Below are 6619 nucleotides of genomic sequence, written 5' to 3'. Positions count from 1 at the left end.
TAGAATTCATTATTTGAAGAATTTGATTGGGGCCTTGGATGTCCCAAAATCAATCTCAGTTTTTTTTAAAAAAAGTCTTTCCAGGTAACTATTGTGGAGGTTTGCTCTTATTCTCCAGTGGTCAGTGTATGTTGTGTCAGTGGTGTGGAAATATGCCCAGCTCTAGGGACCTTATTTTGGGTTGGAGGGAGAAAATCATTTTTTACCAAGTCTCTAATCTTGAAAATGTTATTGTATTATGTCAGATGAAAAAAGTGTCTGTTATTATCCTTTCATTTAAATAAGTTGTGTCATATAAAGTCTGGGCATGTGTCCTTGCTTTTATGAGTAGAATGGACCTAAACTTCTTTTGCTGCTCAATCAAATGATTAATTAATGTATACAGAGCACTCACTGTACTGAGTGCTATGGAGAGTACAATATAACAGTATAACAGAGTCAGGAGGCACATTCCCTGCCCACAACAAGCTTACAGTCTAGTGGGGCACACGGTGGAAGGAAACACTCCTGGAAGCAGGAAGAACCGATCATCCTGCCCCAGCCCTTTTTCCTGCTGGGTGGATAAAGTTGTTCTTGACGGAACATCCACTAGCCAAACAATAGTAGTAATAGGATTTATTAAGAAGCGTAGGGAAAGAAAGGATGACGGTGATGGCCACAGACATGTGAAAAGATGAAACCAAATCATAAAAGACAAAAATAAATATGAAAGTAGCAGTGGGATTTCAGGCTCCTCACAGCTCAGACCAACTGTCACAGAAGTCACAGCCTTTCCGGCATTATAAAAGTTAAGAAGGCCCCGTTGTGCTGAGGCTGTGTGTGTGTGTGTGTGTGCGCGTCGAAGGCTCATACTTCTGCCCCAGTTTGAGACCTAGAGTAGGATTTCATCAGGATATTTTAACACAAAGGGTAGGTTTTTTATTGTATCCCCTTACAGATTGCATTCTTGCTAGATTGCCACACAGCTTTCATATTAAGAAGCCTGGGTCTCTTTCATGGGATTTTGGCCCTATTATTGCTCAAAGTGATTTTCTTTTAACTGGTCTATTAAAGACTTCTTTCATTTCCAAACCTCTAGGCGGAGGTATATTATCCTTCATTTTTGAGGGGTTTTTTTTCCCTTTAAACAGAAAAATGAACTCGAGGGGTGGTTTAGCAATCTAATCCTTAGGCTAGATCCTCAAGGAATACAGGTGTACAGCTCAGCAGATTGTATTCAGAAGCCAGTCCTTCTGAGGACGATAAACATAGTCTCAGGCAGTTTACTGATGAGATGAGACCTTTCAAGAACCCAGAGCCTATTTAGTTTGTGTGTGGAATCAGGGTTGTCTACAAAAAAGTCAGACGTATTGTTGGGTGACCAGAATGTATTTGATTTAAAACAGGGTCAGAGGTCAACAAAATAATAGAATATCATCTAATATTTATTTTTCAAATTATCTTTCAGATTTCAATCTATTTTCCTCCACTAATGATGTCTGCATTTCTCCCTCTCTGAGGAAGTGGGTGTAACAATGCAGACATGGCTTGTTTATCAAAAGAAATCCCAAAAGGTTAAGCTTAGCTATTTGCTCAAGCAGATAATCCCCATCCCCTCATCCAAATCTACTTCTTCCTAGAACAGCCAAAAAGCTGCTCTGCCATTTTAAATGATATTTGTTAGGCATTTACTGTGGCCAAACATTGTCTTAAGCACTCGGGTAGATACAAGTTAATCAGGTTGAATACAGTCCATGTCTCACATAAGGTTTATAGTCTTAATCCCCATTTTACAGATGAGATAACTGAGGCAAAGAAAAGTGACTTGCCCAAGATCACACAACAGATAAGTGGCAAAGCCAGGGTTAGAACTCAGGTCCTTTCAGACCCATGGACTTTCCACTATCCTTTCCCTTTTTAACTAGTTCTCTTTAATTTCTTTCCCTGCCAAGCCAACTGATCCCAAAGAGTTCCTTCCTCCTAAGCGGCAATTCAGCCAGTTAGCAGAGACACCCTGAGGAAGGAAGAGTAAAAAGAAAGTAGGCTGAGGAAAGCAAAAGAACAGTGGGTAAGGAGAAAAGGAGAACTAGAGAGAGAGGAAGCCCCTGGAAAAAGAGAGGAAAGGAGTGAAGAGAGAGGAGGCAAACTGTGTGTTCCAGTGGAAAGAGCAGTCAGAGGATCTGGTTTCTAATCTGATTCTGCCCCTTGTCTGCTGTGTGACTTTGATCAAGTCACTTAACTTCTTTGGGCCTCAGTTTCCTTATCTGTGATAGGGAGATTAAACCCTGCCCCTCCTAGTTAGATTGTGAGCATCGTAAGGGACAGGGACTGTGTCTGCCCCGATAATCTTGAAACTATCCCAGTGCCTAGTGCAGTGCTTGGCACAAAGTGCTTAACAAGTACCATAATAAAAGAGAAAGGAGAGAGAGAGGAGAAAGGGAGATTGGAGGGAGAAATGGGAAAGAGAGGGGCAGATAGAAAAAGAAGAAAGGAAGAGAGAAAGAGGGGAAAAAAAGAAAAATATTCCCTGAAGAGAGAAAGGAGGCAGGAAGAGAAGAGGAGAAAGAGACTAAGTGAATGGTAGACGCAGAAGGAAAGAGATAAAGGACGAGGAGGGGGAAGACTCTGGGAGGGAAAAGAGATAATTGGGCACAGTGTGTTTAAGATGAGTGGTGGAGCGTAAAAGGGAAATGTTGGATGAGAGTTGGTATAGAAGGTCAGGGAATGTGCATTTAGCTTTCCTAAAGAGAATGGATATAGATTCTATTTGGTTGGGGTTTGGTTTTTTTTTGTTTTCTTTTGTTTTTATCATTAAACCCCCAATCATAGTTGTCCATGACTTCGGTCTGTTCTAGTCTGTCATTATTCCAACCGACAATTTCTTCATCATTTCATTAAAATTAGAACTTAAGCCACTGGATCATGTTGTCTTTTACCTCCATTTATATAATCAAAGTGTTGAATATCACAGATGTCTCTTTAGCAGGGAAAATGACATGTGTCCCTTCCATTCTTATCGATGCCTTAATGACACTGACGGAAAGCTGGTGTAACGTTACAGTGCTACCGTTTAATTCTTCATCTTGGACCAGACAGTCAAGAGATTTTGATATCAGGGTGTAAAACCTTGGCCATATGTCTTTAGTATAAAGCCATAAGTAGATTAACTTAAACTATTGGTTGGATGAAAATTAAGTTAATGGAAGTCTTAAGTGGCTCTTTCTCATGCTTCATCTTGATATGCAGCAATTGAAAAGCCAATTTACTAGTATCCCGTTCATCAATTTTATGTCTTTGGATTTTTTTGTTGAAACAAACATATCCTCTCATAGCTGTAAGACATAAAGCATCAACGCATTATTAAAAAGCCAACAGTGAATGGAGTAACAGTTCCTTTAAGTATGTAAATTGATATTGAGAATATAAATCTCTCTATGAAAATCACACTGGAAATCGGGAAAACCACTTTGAGATCTGTTACAGGAGCAGTGTGGAGGTGGGAGGGGATGTACTGCAGCTATTTCTCATTTTGCTTTTACGGCATTTGTTTAAGCGCTTACTATGTGCAAAGCACTGGGGTAGCTACAAGATGATTGGATTAGGCACAGTCCCCTTCCCACTGTCTTCATCCCTTTTTGTTGTTGTTGTTGTCTTATGCTTTCGAGCCGTGTCCGACAGAAAGCGACACCATGGACACATCTCTCCCAGAATGCCCCACCTCCATCTGCAGTCATTCTGGTAGTGGATCCCTAGAGTTTTCTAGGTAAAAATACAGAAGCGGTTTCCCATTACCTCCTTCTGTGCGGTAAGCCTGAGTCTCCCTCCTCGACTCTCTCCCGTGCCGCTGCTGCTCAGCACAGGTGAGTTTTGACTTGTAGCAGATGGCCTTCCACTCGCTAGCTACTGACCAAAGTAGGAATGGAATGGGTAGGCTTGACCCTCCCTCTCATAGTGGAGACTGGTAAAGTACTGGAATCTCTCCAGGTGCCACCCTGAGAGATGGATCTCTATTTTACAGATGAGATAACCAAGGCACAGAAAAGTTAAGCGGCGTGTCCAAGGTCACAACAGACATGTGGCTTGAGCCTGGATTTCGTATTTGGCAATTTGGATTTTATATAAACTGAAAACCTATCATGGCTTGGTAGGCAAACCATGTAACCTATGAGAACTGGAAGTGTCGCATCTGTTTCCTTTCTATGCCTTCACACTCTTTTGCCTGCTCATGGCAGATAGGAACTGTATAATTTCAGTCAACAACTACTTTGAACCCAGGCCTGTGAAGTTGCCTAATAAGCCCTAATTTTCTCTTCCTACTCCTTGAGGGTAATAATAATAATAATGTTGATATTTGTTAAGCGCTTACTATATGCAGAGCACCGTTCTAAGTGCTGGGGTAGATACAGGGTCATCAGGTTGTCCCACGTGAGGCTCACAGTTAACCCCCATTTTACAGATGAGGTCACTGAGGCACAGAGAAGTGAAGTGACTTGCCCACAGTCACACAGCTGACAAATGGCAGAGCCGGGATTCGAACCCATGATCTCTGTCTCCCAAGCCCATGATCTTTCTACTGAGCCATGCTCTATTACTGTGTACTCTTTCAAGTACTCAATACCACATGACAATGCACACCATAAGCACTCAATACATATCACTGATTGATAAGCGTGGCATCCAATCTGTGTTGTCAGTGCTTTGCACATAGTAAGTGCTTAACAAATACCATCATTATTATCATTATTACAAAGAGGAAACCATTCTCCCAGCACCAGCTAACCCTGGGCCATTACCAGGGCAGGTTCCTAATGCGACTTTGAAATTTGGTGAGGGAACCATTGCAGGTTGATGGTACACCATGGCCGTGGCCGCAGAAGAATGAGAAAATCCCTTTTTGGTACATAATAGAAGAACATGGAAAGAAAGCTCAGTGAACCAGTCCTTTCTCAAAGTCCAATGTAGCCTAACTTGTTACTTTGTATATATTTTATTAACGATCTAAACAAACGTTGATATGATTTTCAAAGGCCTCACCTTGACTCATGGTAATCTGGCATCTCCAGCCCTCCAAATACGATCAGTTCTCCTTGAGAAACATATGTTAAATAAAACTCCCAGCAGCATCCCCAGTGCATTTAGGTACATCCCTTTATATTCGGTTCTTTCCCTTACCTATAATGAATGTTTTTCTCCCCTGTTAGACTGTAAGGTCCTTGAGAGCAGTGACTCCTTCAGGGCAGTGATTCCATCTACCTACTATATCATACTCTCCATGGTGTTTAGTACAGTGCTCAGCCCAGAGTAAGCACTTAATAAATAACACTGATTGCTTATCAGCTAAACCAGTAATGTCGACAAGTATACAGTTGTTTTTTTGACGTAACATGTTCTATCCAAAAGGAAGCACATTTTCAGAAGAACATTAGCTCTAAATACCACAAAAGCATTCTTCCAAAATGTGTACAAAGAAGTCATTATGGAAGAACTGAATGCAGTCTTGAAAAATCTGATTTTCTGTCATGTCTGTAACGTCTTCAGAATTTAAGGGTCAAAGCTGTCTGGGTTTCACACAATGAACGTTACCTTTCCAATGTATGCGAACTGAAATATTCATACTGTGCTTATTAAGTCATTTCTTCCTCACAGGCATTCATTCATGTATCGGGCACTCATTTCAGTGTGAAAAATATATCAAACTTTTTTTAATTTTTTTAGGATGTGTTGCTGAGTGAAGAGTAGCACTAAGAGTTTAATTTTACCCCGAGACAGTGTGCATACAAGCAGGATAGAAAGAAATTTTTTCCATATGAAATGAGAGCAGTTCCCTGCTCCTTCCCCTGGATCATATTACCTCCCAGTTCTTTAGGGCTAATAAAAATAAGGCGTGGAGCTTAAGATGGTTAATAAAGTGCACTCAAAATACTAAAATAGGAAGGCAGGAAGAGTTTTCAGTGTGGCGTTGACTTCCTGAAAGGATGAGGTTTTTTTGTTTTGTTTTTGATTTTTTCCCCCATCCAGGAAATGCGGGCTTGCTTTAAAGGGAAGATCATTGGTTTTGGAGAAGATATGTGAAATGGTGAACCACAAGAGGTTTTAAACTATCGAATCTCTGGACCTACGTAGGTCAGGGCTGACAGCAGTGATAAAAGGAAACAGCTTCTGTATGATAATAATGTAATATTTTTTAAGTGCTTGTGCTAAATACTGAAGTAGATGCACTATGGACTGTAAGCTTGTGATGGGGAGGGAACACGTCAACTATTTCTGCAGTATTGAATTCCCGCAAGTTCTTAGTGCAGTGGTCTGCACGTAGTAAGCGTTCGATAAATGCCGTCGATTGATTTAAGCAGATTGACACAGTCTCTGTCCTGCCGTGGGCACTGCAGATAAAGAAACTGAGGCACAGAGAATTCAAGTGGCATCTTAAATTCTAATCCTGGCAGAGGTGGCATTAGCACTCCGGTGTCCTGACTCTCAGAACCATGCCCTTCCCACTGGGCTTCTCACTGCTTCTCTTATCACTCTGGGTCTCTCGTGCATTGGTATTTTCTGTCTCCAGTGTTTCCCAGAAATAGTTACAAGGCTGCAGTCATCCATCAAATGATGTAGTCCGGAAAAGAAGGAAACTTAAAACATTGCC

Source organism: Ornithorhynchus anatinus, chromosome 12, assembly GCF_004115215.2.
Source record: "Ornithorhynchus anatinus isolate Pmale09 chromosome 12, mOrnAna1.pri.v4, whole genome shotgun sequence".
In the NCBI taxonomy this organism is placed as follows: domain Eukaryota; kingdom Metazoa; phylum Chordata; class Mammalia; order Monotremata; family Ornithorhynchidae; genus Ornithorhynchus; species Ornithorhynchus anatinus.
This window is presented reverse-complemented; position numbering follows the sequence as displayed.